The following is a 23,648-nucleotide window of genomic DNA, read 5'->3' on the forward strand; positions in this document are numbered from 1 at the left end:
TATCTCTTTTAACTCGTCCAATGCTCCGCTGTTTATCATATCACTTTTCACCCTATTAGCCTCTTCGTTTATCAGCACTAAAATATGCCCCTCGGTGTCTTATTCTCTTCCTTCGCCTCTATATCTAAGAATATTATAACATCGGTCTGATGGCACGTATTTGGAACATTATTTTTATGAATATGGCACGTCAGAATGGAAGGTACCGATTGACGCGTCTCATTCATTTCGAGGTGGAGAGAAGACACATAAGAACTGCTTAATATTTTGCAACGCTTGCGATCTAATTCAGCAAAGAAACCTGCCGATCGTTCTATACCCGGCTTTCACTGCGACAGACAAAAGTAAAATCAGTACTACGAGTAACGCTTTAAAAATAAGACAATGGGTTTCGCTATGAATGTTAGGCCGGTTAACGAGACGGGGAAAAAGGAGTTAAAGATTGGGGTAGAACGGGAGATATGAATAAAGTCGACTCTAGGAGATGAAAAGGGATCGGAAGATACGGTAACAAGTTTGATAGAAAGAAAAATTAAGAAAGAAGGAATTTTGCTCTGGTTAGGATATGGCATTTTGTCGACAGTCAATTAATTATCCTGCTAAAAATTCAGAAGAGCCAGCTTAGCTGTCGACGAACTTCTGCGTCAAGCTCACCCCAGACTTCACAAAGTCAAACTATTGTATGCTGTATAGCTGGATCAAATACTCCAGTAAAATGAAGGGGCTTGTGAAAACACACGACTTTAGTCAAGATTTTTTTTGCGACTCTGAATCTGTTGACTGCGTTGCAAGTTCTACTACGCGTTGCATCTAAGCCGGTGCCCAGCTGTCGTTTGATGTTACCCGCACCGAAAACAACGCAAGACCCATTAGCTTTTATTAGATCGGCGATTAAAAGTTCGTATTGTATGAATGTTTGCAAGAATAAATTGGACATTCTGTTTCGTTTCTAATCAGGGTTACGTTCTTTGAGCCCGTGTAATCTTTGCAACAGGAAATCAAAGAAAATGAGAAACATTGCTACTTTGAGCAAACTAACCAACAAAGGAACGTTTCTGCAAACGGATTCGCTCAAATTCGGGTAGAATGATCTTTATTAGTAAATGACAGGAAGTCTTTCCTCTTCATTCCTACAGAGCTCAGAGAGCTCTAGACATATATTATTTTTTTTTACGGGCTAAAGAAAAAACTCCAAGGTCAGATGAAAAGGATGGTCGTCTAGCTCGTGTCCCACTTAAACCTAACACCTCTGCAGTGGCAAACGCTTTCAGACGGCAACAGAGGCCAAATTTGACTAGGCCGGAGGGTAACGTTGAAATAGAGGGCCTTAAGGGAGATTATTACTCTCTTACTTCTCATGGCTTTGCCTATAAAGAGGGGAGGGCGAGCCCAAATAGGAGCAACGAGCTCTGAACAAGGAGCTCGCCAACGGAGCTCTAAGGATGTCTAGCGCAGCCATGGCAGTGCAGATGCACCGCCTCCTCTTTGCCTTAGCGGCGCTCTGCCTTGCCGTTGCTACTGTTTCTGCAAACGACAAGCATTACAGTTACACCTCACCTCCCCCGCCATACAAGTACAAGTCTCCGCCTCCTCCTCCTCCTTCTCCACCGCCTCCATACAAGTACAAGTCCCCCCCGCCGCCATCGCCATCTCCTCCCCCGCCATCTTACAAGTACAAGTCCCCCCCTCCTCCGTCCCCATCTCCTCCGCCTCCGTACAAGTACAAGTCGCCCCCACCACCCTCTCCATCCCCTCCTCCCCCTTACAGGAACAAGTCCCCCCCACCGCCATCGCCATCTCCTCCTCCCCCCCACCAGTACAAGCCCCCACCTCCGCCATCTCCCTCACCTCCCCCCCCTTACAAGTACAAGTCACCCCCCCCCCCCACCCCCTCCCCACCGCCGCCGTACAAGTACAAGTCCCCGCCGCCACCATCTCCTTCTCCTCCTCCGCCTTACAGGTACAAGTCCCCACCTCCGCCGTCGCCTTCTCCTCCTCCCCCTTACAAGTACAAGTCCCCACCCCCACCATCCCCCTCCCCGCCGCCCCCCTATCAGCACAAGTCCCCGCCTCCTCCCTCTCCTTCGCCACCACCGCCGTATCAGTACAAGTCTCCTCCACCACCATCTCCCTCTCCTCCTCCTCCTTACAAGTACAAGTCCCCACCGCCACCATCGCCCCCGCCACCGCCCGTATACTACTACAAATCCCCGCCGCCACCTTACAATAAGTGGTGATTTGGAAGCGTTCGATGGGTCCTCGTGTTTGTTTGTGAGGAATCATGCTACAAATAAAATGGCTCTTGGGCATGCATTGCCAGAAAATCTCTGTGCTAAAGTGGGTTTTCTGTTTTGATAGAGTTGTGTACGTGTTTATGGAGCAGTGAAACAAGTTATTTTTTCTTATTTTTATTTTGCTTATTGTTTCATATTCTCTCCACCTCTCTTTCTGTCTACATGTATCAGTCTTCACAATCTCACTCACTCTCTCTCTCTCTTTCTGTGTCTGTCTTCCCAGATTCCTCCTACCCTCCTGTTGTCATCATTATGCTCTTCTTAAAAAGGATATATACTTCTACATCCAGAAGCATGAGTTGTCATCGGTTGACGCACTCAAGATGAACACATTAGAAATAGCACAATAAGCAACCATCCAGAAGTGACTTAAATAAACCAATACTTAACTAACATGGAACACATGCGCACTATTTATATAGTAGTTAAGAATAAAGGCTAAAAACATAAGTAACGATTCCGAGGTTTATTTCCAAATTACCATTAAACTGGACATTTCTTGGTGAAGATTTGGCCATGCGCTCTCTCACGAAACATTCTAAATATCAGCACAATATAATCGTCTATTATGGATTTTCTCATAGATTAATACAAATACGATTTATAAATATATATGTATATATATTAAAGTAGCGGGAGGAGGTAGAGTCTGTCAAGGAATCCCGTCATCATCATGAGCGCACCTGTGAGGGACGTGCCGAGGAACGATCATCTGCATCGCTGTGGCTCGTGGTTGCGAGCCGCAGGGCAACGCTATTCACGCGCTGACATCAAGAGCATGGCTCATCAATCAGACTCGGTGGTCTGTCTCTATCGTGCTAAGGGATACAGTTGAACGAGCCTATGGAATATATTCTTTATCTAGAAAAACTGACAACATTTTTGTCCACTACATGCCGCTACGTAATTCATCTGCCCACAATGTCACTAATAGAGGACTGGACAAAAGTATTTGAAATTATTTATATTTAATTTGTCCTCTAATAATCCAAAATATTAGTAAGCATTTATATCATTTATTTTAAATATCTCTAAATATTTTTCATTTTAGAAAATTTTATGCTTAGAAATATATAAAAATAAAAAATATAAAAATGCCTTTAAAAATACTCAAGAATCTATCTATCTATACTACTATAATAGGAATACATGTACCCTTCTGGCCTCTGATTGGCTGACAAAAGAGTGAGAGAGAAGAGAGAGAGTGAGAGAGCCCCTTGCACGCCGCCGCACCGCCCTCCTCCCCCGGCTGCCCACGCCCCCTCCCCGCGACCGGCCCGGCCTCCTCCCTTTGCCTCCCACGCCCCTCCCTGCCATCGCCCCGCCCCTCCCCCGGCCGCCTGCTTCCTCCCCGCCGCTGCTCAAGCGGAGGTCGAACCGCTCGAGCCAGCGGAGCGCCCAGGAAGCGGGGCGGTCGTCAGCGAGAGAGGGCGGCAGGCGGGGGGGAGGGGGCGTGGGAGGCCGGGGGAGGAGGGCGAACCGGCGGCGAGGGGGGGTTGCGGGTGATTGGGGGAGGGCTGGGGCGACGACGGGGAGGGGGCGCAGACGGCGGGGGGAGGGCCGGGAAAATTTTGATATTATTATTGAAAATTTTGATATTATTGCACAGATCTGAACCTTAAAACATTACATACATACCATGTACTATGGAAAATTTTGATATTATTGCACATATCAGAACCTTAAAACAATACATACATACCATGTACTATGGACAATTTTGATATATTTGCACAGATCCAAACCTTAAAACAAAATGCTGAGTATGACCAAGTTATGGTTCTTTAGCTGTTCAAATCCACGTCCTTTCATCATTTATACTCAATTAGAAACTTCCTATTTAGAACTTGAAGATCCACCCATAAATATGGGTTATTTAGTTCATTTTATGCATTACTCCAAAGGCTTGGGCAGCTAGTCCGCTCTCCATTTGGATACATAATTAAGAATCTAAGAATAAATGTGAGATTTTATCCACTTTGGTCATAGTAGTCAAAGGGGGGTTAGTCTCATAAATCAGTAAATTCAGAGAGTTATAATTTATAACTAATTCGTTTCCCCTATTTTCACCACCAAACTAAAACAAGTGTAAGTATAGTGCAGGGATACGGACGGGATGGGACGTGGACAGTCCGGGAAGAAATTTGTCCCGTCCTATGTCACATGCTAGCGTAGAGATGAAGGACGGGGTGGTTTTTTGTCTGGGACAAAAAAATCGTCCCGTCCAATAATCTCGGGACGATTTTTCAATCCGTCTAGTCCTCCCCAGATGAATTTTTGTCCCGAAATTCATCCCGGATGAAAAATACATTATATATATTTAATATATTATAATAAATAATAATATATTATAAATTGTCCTCACGAGGCCAGGTGGCAACATCTCAACTGTCGAATGTGAATCTGGCGGTTTTCCGTCCAAATTCGTTCGTCCGTCGTCAGGGGACCTTCAGACGGACGGTTTTTTCGTCCACACGGACGAAAGCGTCCCGTCCGGTGGTCCCCAGGACAAATTTTTGTCCCAGCATTCGTCTTTGCCCTCGGACGGGACGATTTTTTTGTCTGGGGATTAAAAAACCGTCCCGTTCGCGTCCCGGATCTATAAGTGTAAGTCCATAACTAAATACAAACTATGAAATGAAGCATAAATTATTATGCATTGCAATTATCATCGCGGATTGTATTGTTTCAACTAAACACTTTTTTGTCATATAGAATTCAAGTCTTCAGTTTCTCACTTTTTATGACATTGGGACCAATCTTAAGGCTCCCGAAACATATTTATCACACTGCTAAAATCTTGTCCAACAAAAAAGTACACTTTTCTCCCAACACCTATCCCATTAAAGAACCATCATCATCTTTGAAAAATATAAAACAATGTCAAAATGAGGACACAATGCAGTCATAATGAAATAATGGAAAAATGAGGATTTTTTAAATGGTATAAAGCTAAGACAAATAATTGCAATTGTGTTGTCACGCTCTGGAAAAACCCAGAATGACACAACTGTATACTTTTATTTCGATAATCTAGTTTTCTGAATAATATTTATAATTCAGCTTGACTTTGAGAATACAAATTGATAGTTGTGAGGAAAGGTCACATCCCCAAGAAAACATAGATCATGAACTTTATGCTTTTTAACTGTTGGATAGGGTATGAGAAGATAAATGTATTATAAAATCTGGGATAGCAACATAGATAGGGAGAAGTAAAAATGGAGAGATAAGAAGATGGTAGTTAGTAGTTATGCGTAGAATGCAGGGAAGTAAATATGGAAAATATAGACTATTTTTTGAAAATGAAATAAGGGAATTAAATGTATTGTTGGAAAATAGAGAGTCATGGTTTGAGAAAAATATGGGAGAGAAAACTGAGGAAGAGAGTGTAGGAATGATGGACCAGAAATTAAATAATGAAATATGGATAGCTATGGGTATATTAAGTACGTAAAAGGGACTTACGGATCAGGGACAGAGGGGATGGAAGAAAGATTGGAGTTGATCAGGTGGTGAATGATGTGATTGAAGGGGTTTTGGATGGTGATATTGGATCAATAAAATAATTACTTTTTCATGACCCAACATAGAAATTATTGTGGAAAATTAAACACATAAATTTTTACATGACTGGTTTATTATGCATTATGATTTGTGATGCAATATTGACATCTTTACTATGATTGATGAATCCAATCTGACGGTGACACATCAGAGAATGAGATTAAATATCAAGAAATTGCATTTAAGTCAATAGATCATTCAGGTAAAACTCAAAAAAAACATTATTAATTATTAGATTAAAATTTCTATACATATCTGACATCATAAAGTTTGAGAAAAATAGCCAAAATTTTAATACAATCAGAATATCCTCATCAAAATAAATAAATCTCTCTGAGAGTTAGCCCCTCCCCGTTTGTTAATCGCTGAGAGCGCATAGCGATACCCTCCTCTTTTGTTGATCGCTCGGAGGTTGATGCGGTTAATTGTGAAAAAGGACATCTCCTGTTTTTAATCCATATTTTTGGGATCTATTGTCTTCTGAAGGGGGCCCAAAGTTGGAGGTGTATTTTTTAAATCATTTTAAGCATAATCACACATATGCACAATCAGTTTAGTGAAAATCAGCATTTGAAGATAATAAATAATATAGTAATTAGCAAATGATAACATAACTCGGTAGTTATACCTCAGCGATTTCAAGATGAATGGATCATTATGGCAGAGCACTCATTCATCAACAGCCTATGTCCATTCTACTTAATAAGTTTCTCTCTGTACTTATTTTTAGAAATCCTAATATAATTTTAAATGTATAAATTTTTTATTCTACTCAAATTTTGCCAACATGAATATAATACACTAAAGTTTTAGGTGAAATAGTTGCTTTCTTGGGCTGCAACGTTTTGCCTCACTGCATTTTTTTCTTCTATGCGCACATTTCCCACTAGTCTTTATCTATGAGCATGCATTAGAGCATTACACTGCATATTTTGAACATAGCAATCTTGGGTTTTGTCCAGCTTCCCTTGTGGATTTTATGTAAGTTCTATCCTTTACAACTACACATTTTGAACTACTTAATTCTTGTATCCAAACGCAAAATTAATGAAGCTCCTACTTCTTTATATCTTAGATTGCTGGCTCTATGAGAACATTAAGAATAGGTATAAAAATATATGTGAGAGAAAACATGGGGGAAGGATGAAGGTAGGAAGAGAGAACCTAAAGAAACAAAATGGAACAAGGTGATGATTCCTCAGTTGGTGGAGTAGCATGAGCCCAGTGTCTGACATTGTATTCCATGACCAATTAAGCATCTTTGTGACTTTATTGATGACAAAGGTCTTAGAGAATTGATTGAAAGTGGGATGATTGAATAACAGAGATTAAAAATAAATTTTAAATGTGATGAATGAAAATGAAGGAACAATAGAAACCATTGAGATAAACCTATCAGAAATAGAGACACCAGAGCTGAAATAAAATTTACAAGCATGTATTAAGAAGAATGGGTCGTTGGGGCATTTCAGGATTTGTAAATTATAAATAAACTTTTTGAAAAATTAATAGAGTAGAATGATATTTTGGAAATTTGAACAACAAAAAAGTATGGATTCTTATACAAAAATTAAAATAAAAGAATAAATATCTTGAATATCACGTCCTGCCTCATATGACAACTTGAGTATTAGTGAATTAGAAAATGCTAATGATACAATGTGGAACTAAAACAGTAAGTTTAGAACTCAAATATTATATAATCTGAAATCAGAAAGAGAAGAGATTCATGAGGAATATTCACCTTTCGCAATAGCAAGATAGGTTTAGGAATCCATGACAAAATCCGTAATAGACGATTATATTGTGCTGATAGTTGGAATGTTTAGTGAGAGATCCCATGGTCGAATCTTCATCAATAAATGCCCAGTGTAATGGTAATTTGGAAATAAACCTCGGAAATGCTGTTTATTTTTTTGTCCTTTATTCCTAGGTATTATATAAATGATGAGCATGTGTTCCATGCCATTTGAGAATTGGTTTATTTAAGTCACTTTTGGATGGTTCCTTATTATGATATTTCTAATTGAATGATATTGAGTGCGTCAACCAACAACAACTCACGCTTCGCGTAAGTAGAACTATTTACCCTTCGTAAAAAACCATAATTGTGACAATAGGAGGTAGGAGGAAGCTAGAAGACAGAGAGACAGAGAGAGAGAGAGAGAGAGAGAGATGTAGCCCAAAAGCCCATTTTTTGAGGCCCATTCGCAAGTTGTGGCCCATAAAGGAGATTCTTCTAGAACTAACAGAATCTGCAGAAATATACCTAAAGCCCCTCAAAATCCTCTGACAGGATTTTCTCTAACAAGATCTTCAAACATGCTTTTCCCTGACAAGATCTTCTGACACGATTATCTTTGACAGGATTTCCTCTGATAAGATCTTCTGACACAATCCTCTACCAGATTCTTCTTCTACAAGGAGCTCTGCTCTAACTTGTCAAATATGCATATCTTCTGTTTTGTCCAATCAGGATCTTCTTGAGCCACACAAATATCTCCTAACATCTTCTACAGGCCCAGAATATGCAGGATGTCTCTGCTCAGGCCTGGCAGGCTGCTTATCCTCTATTTTAGCTTGTCAGATTTGTTTTTCGCAATGTTTTGACTTGTCTTGTTATGGGTACAGTCATTATGGATGACGCTCCACTTCTTATGGCCTACATAAGGCCCCCACGTACCCCTCAATGAGCATTATTGAAATCTATTGTCTTGTTGAAATTGTTATTTCTCCCCTCTGAGTGTTCTCTTTGTTAGATAGTGCTTGTGTGCTTGTGGATTCAAGTACAACCCCTTGTGGACTCAAGGGTTGGAGAGGCTACTTCTGTGGATTCAGGACTTAGCTTCTTCAAGTAGAGCAAGGCTTGTGGACTCAAGTCGTGTTCCTATCTGATGAATTCAAAATTTAAAAATAATAGTTTCCAAAATATGCAAAAGTATTTGGATAGAATTTGCAATATGAATCTATAAAAAATATTGTCATCTACCTCAATTTTACACTAAGTCGTAAAAAAAATTGAATATTAATCAAAGTATTTTAGATGGTTATTTGAGAGTTTACTTGGTTAACATCAACATAAGTTTCTACAACGATGCTAGTTACCGATACTGACTCTCAATTTGAAGACATTATTATAGTTTTAAATGAAAATAAATAAAATAAACAAATTCAAAAATTAAATGAAATTTAACAAAGATATTAGTTAAGAAAATTAACAATGATATTAGTTAAGAAAATTAACAACGATATTAGTTAAGAAAATTAACAAAAGTCACAGTACAGGTCAACACTTATAATTGAAGTTGGTAGTTTCTATTAAAAAGGTATTGAAGCCGTATCCCCGGCAAAACCTATTTTAAGTTAGTATGAAATATTAAAAGACGGTTAACAATTTTTATATTTGAATAAAAGTATAATTCAAGGTTAACTTGGAAACTGTAACTTTATGCACAAATTTTATGATTTAGAAGATATAGTTTATTTGTTGATACCATAACTTTATGCACATTTCAGTTAATTTAGTTCACTGCATCCAAATGCCATTCAAATTTGATAAATATTACTTTTACCTAGAAAATATAGGTTGCAGCAATGACAAGTTATCTAGGTCTCATCTAGTTCCAAGTACAATTATGTTTGGTAATTTTGGGCGTCTTTCTGATCAAATGATACTATTTTTTTAAAATAAATCATGTTGGACTTCATTTTCATAAATTAGTGACCATGTATATTAACATTAGTAATTTTATAATTTTTTTTAAAACCGACTAGGATCTTTTGAATCTACTATTAATCCTCCTTATCAAGAATGTCCGCATAGTGTTCTATATAATTTTGTATGCTTGGATATGGGTAAGCTGTTATATTTACAGAGAGACATTGAATGATACAATATTTCCGCTACAGGTAGATGACGGAATGAGCAACTACAAAAATTAAGTTTTTATCATTCAACGATAGAGTTGGAATAAAGGTCCAATTCATGTTCTATCGCCCGAAGTTAGGATTGATAATATTCTAACATGCATACTTCAATGTTGTTATCATCTTGTTCATATATACACTACAATTAATCCCATTCTTTGTGTTATTTATTCATATTTCTTAATACAGGCTAGGCGTACGGCAAGATCATGTGATATTATAAAATATAGCTTTACTTTAATTAACTTAAAAGCGTGGATAGAATGGGAAAGGAAAAAGCTTCTTACTGAAACTATGTGAGTTTCAAATTCTTATGTCTTAATGAAATATCCCTTCGCTCATCCCGCAATCTGCTGATTGATGTCAAATGTGAGTCTGTGTTCCGCTCTCTTCTTGAGACAACAACTCTTGGATATATTCTACTGCAATATTTGAAAGGGTTAATAGCACGAAGTGCCCCAAACTTTTTAAAAAATCTGAGATATATCTCAAACTTTTTTTTGGCACGGCATATCCCAACTCTCTAAGTAGACTCCAACATATCCTGGTTATGAAGTGGAATCCGTCGTGGCTGCCAGGTGGATTTCCGGCCAGATTTTGACCTAGGCAGAATCCAGCTGGCAGGCACGATGGATTCCACGTCATAACCGGGATTAACCATTTTCTCTCTCTATCCTCGATCAAACCTAGTTGAGAGAGAGAGAGCGAGAGAGAGGCGTCTAGAGAGAGAGCGAGAGAGAGAGGCATTATAGAGAGAGAGACATTCTAGAGAGAGAGAGGCATTCTAGAGAGAGAGAGAACGTCTCTCTCTAGAATGCCTCTCTCTCTCTCGCTCTCTCTCTCTCGAACGCCTCTCCCTCTTATCGAAAAAAAATATTGACATTGAATGCCTCTCTCTCTCTAGAACATCTCACTCTCTCTAGAATGCCTCTCTCTCTCTCGCTCTCTCACTCTCTCTCTCTAGAGCGCCTCTCTTTCTTGCTCTCTCGCTCTCTCTCTCTCTTAACAAGGTTTGATCGAGGATAGAGAGAGAAAAGGGTTAATCCCGGTTATGACGTGGAATCCATCGTGCCTGCCAAGTGGATTCCGCCAAAGTCAAAATATGGCCGAAAATCCACCTGGCAGCCACGATGGATTCGACGTCATAAATGGGATACGTTGAAATCTACTTAGAGAGTATGGGATATACCGTGCCAAAAAATAGTTTGGGATATATCTCAGATTTTTTAAAAAGTTTGGGAAATTTTGTGCTATTAACCCTATTTAAAAAGGCATTGAGACACGGTAGTCAACAAAAGATGGTAAACCCGAAACACCATTGGCTAACGGCACCGAATGGAAGGTTTTTTCTCTGGTGTGCAAATTTATGAACAAGAGGAAAGTGACAGGTATTTGAGAAATATAAACAATGAGAAAAACAGGAATTCAAGGCATGAGACAGAGATGAGTGTCTATCGACATCGTTCAAACAACCCATGTTAACTTCAGACAATTAAACATTTGATTACGAAAACTATGTTTAAAACATTTGATAACGTTAAAAAAAACTGTCAACGCTAGCCAAATAGTGGGCGTATAAAGACCTGTTTTATTTGTTTTACCACTTGGGGATTCACATGGGAAAAATGACCTTACTACTCTTATCAGTTTATCTAATAAAACCAAATGACATTACAGTTATCTTTATAGAAAGTTATTTAAAGATAAAATGTTTCTACTGCAGGTTGATGATGAAGAGCAACTACGAACGGTACGTTTTATGATTCAGCGATGGAGTAGGGATACAGGTCCAATTCATGTTCTATCGCCTGAGGTTAGAGTTGATAATATTCTAATCTACTTCATAATTGTCTTTTTCCATATAGATACTACAATTCGTCCCATTCTCCGTGTTATTTATTCATATTTCTTAACACAAGTAGGGCGTAAGGCAAGATCATGTGCTATTGTAAAAACATAGCTACATTTCAATTAACTTAAAAGCGGGCATGTGAGTTTCAACTTTTTATGTTTTAGTGAAATCTCTCTGCGCCCATCCGATATTCTTCTTATTGATGCCAACTGTGAGTCTGTGCTCCGGTGTTTTCTTGAGACAGCAACTCTTTGATAGCTTCTCTTTCGAGCAGATTTATGAACAAGAGGAAAGTGAGAGGCATTTGAGAACTATAAACAATGAGTAGAACAAGAGTTCAAGGCATCAGACAGAGATGAAAGGCTACCAACACCATTTAAACAACCCATTTTAACTTTGGACAATTGAAATACGATAACGAAAACTATGTTTTAAACGTTTTACGAAGGTAAAAGAAACTTTAAACGCTTGCCAAATAGCGGACGTATAAAGACCTGTTTTATTTGTTTCACCGCTTGGGAATCAAATAGGAAAAATGACGTAACTACTATTATCAGTTTGTCTGGTAAAACCAAATCCCATCGCGTTGACGAACTTCTTTCGCTTCTGCGTGTTCTTTTGCTCTACAGTCCTACATATATCTGCATACTTCTGGGTATCGTGTCCTAAATGTCCATCGAAAATCACCGTCTCTCATTCCATTGTTGTCCACGTAACTATCCATGTTTGCTTGACATGGACTTTATATCTCGTTTAACTCTTCCGCTTGTGCTGTTGCACTATTGTTGTCACACAACAACATAATAGGTCGTGAGATGGAAGGAACAATGCCAACTTCCGTGATGAATTTATTCAACCAGAACTGCTTCCTTGGCAGCCTCGGCTACTGCTATGTATTCAGCTTTCGTCGTCGAGTTTGCGGTAGTACTCTACTTGGAACTCTTCCAAGATATCATGCCTCCGTTCTGTGTGAACAAGACTCCAGATGTAGATCTACTATCGTATGGATCCGACTTGAAACTTGTGTCAGTGTAACCCTAGCGCTTCAGCTTCTCTCCTCCATAAATCAGAAATAAATCCTTATTCCTTCTCAAGTACTTAAGAATGCATTTCACTACTACTCAGTGTTCCTCTCTTGGGTCTGCCTGAATTCTGCTCGTAACACTTAGAGTAAAGGCAACATCAGGCCTAGTACATAGCATCACATATATGATGGACCCAATAGCCGAAGCATATGGAACTTTAGACATCATTGCTCTATCTTCAAGAGTCTTAGGTGGTGCTCCCTATATATTTGAACTCCATGTCTCATCGGTATGAGACCTCTCTTACAGTCCTCCATGCCAAACCTTTTGACAATGGTGTCTATGTACATATATTGGGACAATCCTAACAACCTCCTCAATCTATATCTATAGATACGTATTCCCAATACGTAGGTTGCCTTTCCCAAATCTTTCATGGAGAAGTTCTTGGATAACCATGCCTTTACTGATGAAAACATTCCTACATCATTGCCAATGAGTAGAATATCATCAACATATAAAATTACGAAAGTGATTACGCTCCCACTGGTTTTCTGGTATACACATGGTTCATCTTCATTCTTAATGAAGTTGTAAGATCTGATAGCCTCATCAAATCTGAGATTCCAGCTCCTTAAAGATTGCTTTAATCTATAAATGAATATTTGCAACTTGCACACCTTATCTGGGAATTCCTTGGATTCATAACCTTCGGGTTGTATCATATACACCTCTTCTTCAAGATTTCCATTGAGGAGAGCGGTCTTGACATCCATTTGTCAGATTTCATAGTTGTGGTGTGCAGCTATGGGTAGAAGAATTCTGATTTACTTTATCATGGCAACTAGTGAAAATGTTTCGTCATAGTCAACTCCTTGCCTTTGACGATAACCTTTCGCAACAAGTCTTCCTTTGCATGTGTCAACTTGTCCATCTGCACCGATCTTTTTCTTATAGATCCGTTTACACCTGATAGGTACTATACCTTTTGGAGGGTCAACCAAATACCATACCTGATTTTGGTTCATGGACTGGATTTCAGAATCCATCACTTCTCACCATCTTTGAGAGTCCGAATCTCGAACCGTATCGCCGTATGTCAGAGGATCATCATCCTTGAGATGTAGTGTCTCGACTTCACTTGATGCAATATGTCCGATATAGTGATGAGGTTGTCTCACTACTATTCCTGACTTACATGGCTCTAGTGTATTTGCCTGAACATGTTCATGAACTGAGTGCTCATCTGATTTGGAATTTTTTCCAAAACTACTTTACTCCTACTATCTTCTCTTAGAAGATATTCATCCTCTAGGATGACAGCCCTCTTTGAAACAATAACGGTTTGTTCCTCAGGCCCGTAAAATTAGTATCAATGTGTCTCTTTTGGATATCCCACAAATCTACATAGCTCAGTTCTGGGTTCCAGCTTTCTTGGGTCATGCCTCTTTACGTGGGCAAGACATCCCCATACTCTAGCATACATAAAATTTGGTCTTCTCCCTCTCCATATCTCATATGGTGTGGAAGTTAATGACTTTCTACGTAACATATTCAGTAAATGTGCTGCTGTTTCAAGTGCATATCCCCAGAGGAACACTAATAGTTTCGACAAGCTCATCATAAATCTTACCATGTCTAATAAAGTTTGATTTCTCCTTTCAAACACCCCATTCATTTGTGGTGTACATGGATAAGTCAGCTGAGTCAGGATACCATTATCCTTCATGTATTAAGTAAACTATGTACTTAAGTATTCCCCACCTCGATCTGATCGAAGTTTTTTAATACTCTTTCCAGATTGTTTTTCTACTTAATTCTAAAATTCCTTGAATTTCCCAAGGGCTTCGGATTTATACTTCATTAAGTATACCATCCGTATCTAGAGAAATCATCGGTGAAAGTAATGAAGTAAGAACAACCACCTCTAGCTTGGACAAACATAGCGCCACATACATCAGAATGTACGAGTTCCAAGATACCCTTGGCACGCTCGCCATTCCCTTAGAATGGTGATTTAAGTAACTTACCCATGATGCAAGATTCACAGGTTGCGTATGATTCAAAATCAAACGAACCTATGTATGCATCCTTATGCAGCTTTAGTAATCTTCCACTTCCAACATGCCCACACCGACAGTGCCATAAATAGGCTGTGTTCACTGATTGTTTACTCTTCTTAAGAGAAACATCTACTTAGAGATTAAAAGAAGAAACATCCATCAAGTACAACCCATTGACCAATGGTGCTGATGAAACCAATTTATTCTGAAAATAAACAGAACAACATTTGTTCATAGTGGTCACAATGTATCCGAGTCTATCCAAACATGAAACAGATACGATGCCCTTTATTATGCTAGGAACATAATAGTAGTCTTCTACAGATAGGAAATCTCTAGATGGAAGCTTGAGGTTCACTGCCCCATAGTGATAGCGGCAATTCTTGTGCCATTCCCCATTCTCAGCTCCACCTCGCCTTTGCTCAGCTTTCTTCTACTTGTCAGTACCTGCAAGTCATTACAGATATGAGAAGCACATCTAGTATCCAATAGCCAAGATGATGAATCTCTACAAGACAAGTAAGTATCTATCACATAGATACCTGAAGCATCGACGTGCTTCTTTTGAGCTATCTCATTGAGTTACTTCTTGTAGTTCTTCTTCTAGTGGCTCTTTGTTCCACAATGGAAGCACATGCCTTTCTCATCGTTGTCCTTCTTTTTCGGTGGTGCTTTCACTTGCTTCTTCCCTTTCTCTTGCCTTGAAGCAAACGTTGCCTTTCTCTTCTTCTTGGTCCTACCAACGAAGAGAACTTGGGGTTCATCCTTTTGATGGTTTCCCTCGATAGTGGTAAGCATGTTAAGCAGTTTCGTAAGAGACGTCTGAAGTTTGTTAATGTTAAAGTTAACAATGAACTGGGAGAATGAATCAAGTAAGGATTGAATAATAAGGTTCATGCTTATCTCAACATGAAGTTCAAATCTAGCACTGCCAACCTTTCTATCCACACAATCATGTTTAGTAGATGAGTTTGTACATAAGACGATTCGCTCATGCAAGCCCTAAATAGGCTCTTCGATATCTCATATCTCTGAGTTCTGCTCTATTTGGCGAATAACTCCATCAAATGGAGTAGCAGTAGCCTTGGCTCCATGTCGTCATGCTACCTCTGCAACTCATTGCACATAGAAGCTAGCATATAGCATTGGACCATAATGGAGTCATCTTTCCCTAATCTCTCCTTCAAATCCGTCCAATGCAAGATCTCTAGGCCACCACTATCAAGGACATAGGCTATGTGCTCAGACTTAAGGAGGACTTTTAAGTTCCTGACCCAATCAGTAAAGTTTGGTCCAGTTAAACGGTTGGCATCCATTATGCCACGTATTGGGTTGCTCGACGACATCTTTGCCTGCACGGGATATATCTAATGAATTACTAGTTCAAGCAGATTTTAAGTTCGTCAACAATAAATAGCTCACACTAAAATTCATCAATCCATACAACCCTCAAGTGTACGAAAACGGAGAAACTGACTATCTCCTAGTGGGGATCTAAATTTCAACATGTGTAACATGACTTGGAGTACCACCCCACCAATCATAATACACATTATTGGACACCCATCTCATGGGACTTGCGACCCGTTGCAATATCCAATCATATTTTGGTCCCCAATGCTTGTGCGGCCTGGAGTATACCCCCACTGACCAGTGAGTTTGGTTTGAGCAATACCATCGTTACTGGTCAAAAATAGATTTGCTTGTAATCTTGGGGTATACACCTGCCAAACTACACGGTTCCTTTATCTCGACCGCGTGTCACACACTAGCTCTTAGTTCCTCCTACAGAAGTAGGCTTGGAGTTGACTCCACCAACCTAGCTTAGAAGGGACTTGGATCCTAAGGTTATAACGACAGAGGACCACGCTTAAGTTTGTCATATTCACGTTGCGGCTCATGTCTTAAAGAGAGGGATTTTATGGTATCTTCGATGACATCATCACATGTAATATCTCGTATTAACATATGCCCTAACTCATGTGTGGTGTATGATCTTGTATGTGTGAGTGTAAGTTGACTATCTCATATAGTCAACTCCACATTCCAATCTCATTAGTCGACTATCTTAAGGGAACCTACATTTAGTTCATCTAAGTTTTGGATGTCCCCAACATATTTCTCTTTCACATATTTATATCACAAATGAAATCACATAACATATGCAATATAAAATAATTATTTAAATACTTTCAAAACTCTAGCAAAGAAACATGACTTTCATGTAACAATTCAACAAATAATTATTTAAACATTTAAATTTTTTTTGGAAATTTATCGAAGGGTATAATAATTTAACACTTAAATTCAGTAAATCCAAATTATATTTTTCATAATTTTACCAACCTCAGATAATTTTTATTTTGATTTGTTTGAGTTAATAAAATTAAGAACATTTTTTATTTTTTCCAGAATTTTCTGAAATTTATTTCGCCTTTAAATAATTTATTTCTAAGTTGCCAACGGTAGTGGCCAATTGCACGCGGCTGTGAGTGGCCACCGGCAGACGGCCGGCCACGCAGGCCCGCGGGTGGCTGCGCCACCCGTTGGGTGACTACGGGGCCCCATGGGCTGGCGTGGGCTCCCCTTGGCCGACTACGGGGAGCCGGTGGCACCTCTTGGGCGGACGGGGTGCTCATGGGTGCCCCCTAGGCAGTCGTAGACACTCATGGGCACCCCTTGGGCGGGCATTGGTGGCCATAGGTGGCCGCGAGTGACAACTGGCGCCCCTTATGCGGCCTTGGGGGCCTTTGGCAGCGCTAAGCACCCCTTGGGCAGCGCTGGGCACCCAAAGGAAGCCTAAAGAACGTCCAAAAAGATGTTCGTCCCTTTTTGTTTGTACCAAAACACTCAAAACTGGCTTTGATACCACTATTGGCTTTGGTGCCTTGGCTCGTCCATGGAAAACACATTTCCATGGATGCAGAAACGCAGTCGATAGATTCACAATCGATCTCTAAAACAAAACATTAAAACTACCTTTTGGGGAACTCATTCTACCCTTGACTTTGTCGCTCCGAGATCGTTCTGAAACCTTTCATGTGTTTGGCCTCTAAAAGTATCCACGCGATCACTCGGCGCTTGGATCTCCACATTTTATTCTTCATCTCTTCTTGAAAAACTTGAAGATCTCCTCGCCACGAAGACACTCTTCCTTGGATAAGTGGAGAAGAGAGTGGAGAAAGGGAGCGGCTCTCAAATCAGGCTGCATGGGTGCTTAAAATGAGACCCCTCTGCCTCTTTATATTTCCTTTAAGGTTTTTCTCAAAAACCCTCCAAAGTAAAATATATCCACCAATGCCCTTATGACCTTATGCGTGTGACCCTCTAGGACAATGTATCATTCTAGTTAATAAGTTTAATGGCCTAATAACATTTATTGACCCACCTTATTAATTAACTATATCAACATATATGTTAATTAAATAAGGGTCGATTTAACCCAATCGATAGGTCAAGTTTCCAGCCTGTGGGTTGCCAAGCTACACCTCGTGCTCTAGAATATGCTGAGTAGTTTCGAACTCTCTCACGTAACATTTACCCTCATCGGTTACTATATAAGTATAATCCATCATCCGCACGAGACTCTCTAACAACTTGAGGTATGGTTTATCGCCAAACCCTAATCCATCATTCGATTAGTACTCATGTGTAATGGAGATCATTGGAGAATGCCTTCGCCAATATCCTCACTACCCTAGACAGTGATTTTTCTACATCATCATCCTCGAGTCAATCGCCTCTTATACTGAGGGCGGATGATCCCATCTTGACCACTCAAACATCTCCAAAAGCTTCTTACTACATTCAATCTATAACTTATTTGAATCCCTTGATTAGACGCTCGTAAGTCATAGTCAAAATGTAGTCATCCACTCACGAGATGTCCTTGGTGTCTCAGATCAATGGATCACTTATACAATTGTGACTTGAATCAACCTGATTGACATTCGTATAAGTATTATCAACTTGTGTTATTTCATCTGGATAATTCAATGTCCGTCTGGACTATCCATTGAATAGGAATATTTAGAATACATGTTTAAAGACTAGTGATCACTGTATTATGATCTCATCATAATTGACTAAGTTATTGCACGTATTAATGGACTTTATTATAAACATCACACGGAATAAAAATGAACGCAAATATTTTATTTAATGAACTCAAATAAACATGGTAGTGTGATTGGCCTGAGGGCCACATAATATCCTTCACATCTTGCGAGTGGACTATTACATTCTGACTATGACTTTCGAGCCTCTAATCATGGGATTCAATTAAGTCATAGCTCAGATGTAGTGAGAAGCTCACAGACATGATTGAGTGGCCAAGACGGGATCATCAGCCCTCTGTATAAGAGGAGATTGACTCAAGGAAGATGATTTAGAAAATCCCTAGCCAAGCTAGTGAGGATGTTAGAGGAGTTCTCTAAGGACCCCTGTTATGCATCTAGTATTAATCGAATGACAGATTAGGGTTTGGTGATAAACTACACCTTAAGTCATTTGAGAGCTTTGCGCGCATGATGTATTATACATATATAGTAACCAATGACGGTAAAGGTTCCATGAGAGATTTCAAACACCACTCGGTATCTTCTATGGCATGAGATTGATAAGCCTAAATTTGGTGTTTAAAAATGTCATTTTGGTCTAGACTTATGCAATAAAATTTATAATGGCAAGCAAGGGGTCAAACCATAGGGAGGCACTCTCTTAGAATTTGTATCCTTTATCAAATGAATTAATTCAATGATGAATTAACTTTTGCATTTAACGGGCCTTGTGTTTAAATTTTTTTTGTAACTAATTAAAATCAAGCAAAACCTTCATAATGATTTTACTATTTTCTGTCAAGACACTCTAGATGGGATAACTTTGACATATTTGATCAGCTTAATTCAGATTATCAAGGTTTAAGTCAATCTAATTTATCAAAACAATTTTTTATGTATTAAAATTAGGAATTTATGAGTAAGAAAGGGGTTTTGAAATCGGGCTTGACGATAGACAAATTTTTGAATGAAATTTTTGGATTTAGGTTTTTTATATATTGAATTGAATTTTCAAACAATCAATTTCTATATCTCGAGAGAAATCAACCTTGAGAGATAAAATAGAATAGTTTGGGGGAAAAGTTAATTAAAGATGAAATTCGACCCTAATCTAGAGATCTAAGACACAATAAGAGATGAAAATCAGTGTAGAGCTAAGAATTAAGAATCAGATGTTGAATACAAGTCAAATTGCAATGCTAATCACCATAAAAATGATCTCCAAGGGCATGTACATTTCGCCCATGTCTTGGCATTTTATAATCGGTCAAGAAAAAGTTCAAAAACTGAAGAAGAAACTCACAACTTTGAATAATGAGCCAAGATCTGTTGACTTCAAAAGTAACACCTGCTTTTGTCCTGGCTAATTTCTTGGGGGAGAGCTAAGTGGTTAACTGATTCTGCCTGCGTGGAATATTCTCACTTTATAAATGCAATCAGAGATCGATTCTGCACGTGCATATATTACACAAAAAATACAACAAAAAAACAAAATGTACCTTTTCCTCGCCGCTACGCCAGTTAAGCTTTTCAAAATAATGATTTGCTCATTATGGCATCACGCATTGCGTGCCATAATGAGGCAATAAAGCATCATTCAAGGCATCCAATCATTCGCCAAATTTTTTGGCGAATGTCATTGATGCCACAAAAATTCATTAAAAAATCATTTAGAATACTAAATAAATCATAAAAATATTGTTTTAATTCTAAAAATTATTTCTTGGATATATAATGGTCAGATAATTATAATAAAATATGGAAACATTATAGATAAAACTACTAAAACCATTAACAACCTCTAGTCAAGTGTTTTACACCCTGAAAAAAAAAAATTCTTCGACGCATTGAGGTAAAATGTCATGTAAAAAATACTAAAAATTAAAAAGCAATCATAAAATCATAGAACAAGTCATTTATGTATATTTATATATTATACCTATTAAATATGGTGAATAAAACATATATATGTGATGTAATATTCATTAATTTAACTATATAATTTGGAAGTGATCAGAGGTGTAGCCTGGAACCCCACGGGCTGGAAATTCAACCTATTGATTAGGTTAAATTGATCCTTTAGTTAACTAATCTATATGTTGATATAGTTGCTATTAAGGTTGACCAATAATTGTTATTGGTCCACTAAAGGCCTAGAGGGCCACACGCATAAGGTCATAAGGGCATTGGTGGATAAATTTTACTTTGTACAGTTTTTGAGAAAAACTTACATAAAATATAAATAGGGAAAGTGTACACATTTCAAGCACCCAGGCCAGCTAGAATTGAGAGCCCCCCTCTCTCCACTCTCTTCTCCACTCATCCAAAAGAGTGTCTTCATGGTTAGAAGAAGTTATAGATTTTCAAAGAAGAATTGAAGAAGAAGAGGTGGAGGTCCAAGTGCCAAGTGATCGCATGGATACTTCTAGAGGCCGGAAACATCAATGGCTTCATATTGATCTCAGAGCGACAAAGTCAAGGGTCGAACAAGTTCCCATAAGGTACATTTGATGTACGTTTCCAATGATCAATTATGGACTCATTACACGCTTCCGCATCCATGGAATATTGTTTTCCATGGATGAACCAAGGCGCAGAATCTGACAGGTCAACGTCTAAGGTTGCACATCGCAGAGTCTTTGGCTACCTAACTCATGTCAAAGCTCTAGGATGGCACTTCAGCAAGTTGGATGACTACTCACATCAATGGCAAGTTTCATAAGTTATGAAATTGGGTCTAAAGATTATCACTCCTATGACCCTATCAATGAAAAGGTGCATGTGAGCAGAGATATTGTCTTTAAAGAAGATGCCAGGTAGGACTGTGATGTCGCGAAAGTAAGGATGACGCAAGGTACCCCCCTCTCTCATTATTTTTGAATGTGAATAGAGGATCTCCTTCCCATGTTATAGAGCTCACTTCATGTGGAGGTGATGCAACACCGGCTTTCTGTACCAATAGTGTCTTATTGAAGAGAGCTCGCTCAGGAGGTTCAGAGGTTTTCAACAAGTTTATGAAGACACCGAGCCAGAAAGTTCACCTTGACTAGGAAGAGTGCTTGGTGATAGAGGGGGAGCCAGAAAGTTTCCTAGAAGTTTTTGAGGTGAAGGTTTGGAGATGTGCCATGAAGGATGAGATGGACTCCATTGAGAATAATTGGACATGGAAGCTAGTGAATGTACCTAAAGGATGCATGACAATTGGCCTTTAGTGGGTTTTCAAGTTCAAGAAGAACTCAGAAGGAGAGATGACGAGACATAAGCTAGACTGGTCATGAAGGGCTATGTCTAGAAGCTTGGAGTTGACTTCAAGGAGGCATTTGCACTAGTGGCAAGAATTGTGTCCATTTGTGTGGCTCTAGTAGCACGAGGAAGGGACTTGCATTATCTTGATGTTAAGACTGGTATTTTCAATGGAGAGATAAAGGAAGAAGTCTACGTAAAGCAACCAGAGGGATTCATAATGAAGGGCCAAGAGCATATAGAGCTGAAGTTGAAGAAGGCCTTGTAGGGACTAAGCCAAGAATCGTAAGCATGGTATACCAAAATTGGATAACTTTTCTATTTCCCTTGGTTTTACCAAGAATGTCCAAGAGCATGTAGCCTACATGAATATTGTAGCCTACATGATTGCATGCGGAAATTGACTTCGCGTGCATTTAATAAGATGTAAGCTTACTTTTTTTAAAAATTTTATAAAAACGAGACTAGAAGTGGCAACGTGGTGCTTTCTTAGCCGTTAAAATACAGCATCACTACGCGATGATTTCCGCCTATGGAAGCGCACAACGAAGTGTCAAAACGCAATATGAGGCCAGAGAAATCAAGGCAGTGAATCAAAAAAATGAGCATTGCATATTTTTGTGGAGGAGAGATTAAGTGTCCAACAACCATGAATAATTACCAATAAAATGAAGATATCTTGAGATCTAGCTGTCCGACTGAGCGCAAATTTTGAGGGTAGGCTCGCCTCTTCACCCTCTACAAAAAAGATGGTTGGATTTTTAAATGGAGATCAGGAAGAAGGGAAATTTCACTTTGAAAGATCTCCCCTGAGAAAATAGCCAAGAAGGACACATGTGCCGTTTTTGAAGTCGGCAGATCTTGATTCATTCTTCAAAGTTGTAATTTTCTTTTTCATTGTTTCAACTTCTTCTTGAATGAATCTAAGACGCCACGGCATGGGCAAAATGTACATGCCCTTGAAGTTGATTTGAATGGTGATTAGAATTGGAATTTCATTTTGATTCAAGATTTGATTCTTAATCCTTAATTCTACATTGACTTTTATCCCATTTGGCATCTTAGATCTCTATATTAGAATCAAATCTCATCCTTAATTCAATTTCGCCGAATTCTTCTACATTCTCTCTTTGGGTTAATTTGTCTACTTTCTCTCTCAAGACGTAGAAATTGATTGCTTGAAAATTCAGTTCAATATATAAAAAAAATTAATCTAAAATTTCATCAAAAAATTCGTCCATCTTCTAGACCAATTTTAAAAATCCCTTTCTTGATTAATAATTCCCAATTTTAATACAAAATTTATTTTCAATAGTTATCTTGATTGGAATATTGGTAACTCGAATTAATCTGATATAAGAATCAATTATCCTATCTAGAGTGTCTTGACCAAAAATATTAAGATCAAAATTAAGGTTTTGTTTAATTTTGATTAATTACAAAAAAAATTAAACACAATTAATGCCAATTAAATGAAAAATTAATTCGTTATTGAACTAATTCATTTGAAATAGGATAAAAAATCTTACAGAGTGCCTCCCTGTGGTTCAAGCCCTTGCTTGCTCTATACGTGGTATTTAGGATTTAAAGGCTCTTATAAATTTTATTGCATAAGTCGC

This window comes from Wolffia australiana, chromosome 15 (assembly GCF_029677425.1).
Source record: "Wolffia australiana isolate 7733 chromosome 15, ASM2967742v1".
NCBI lineage: Eukaryota > Viridiplantae > Streptophyta > Magnoliopsida > Alismatales > Araceae > Wolffia > Wolffia australiana.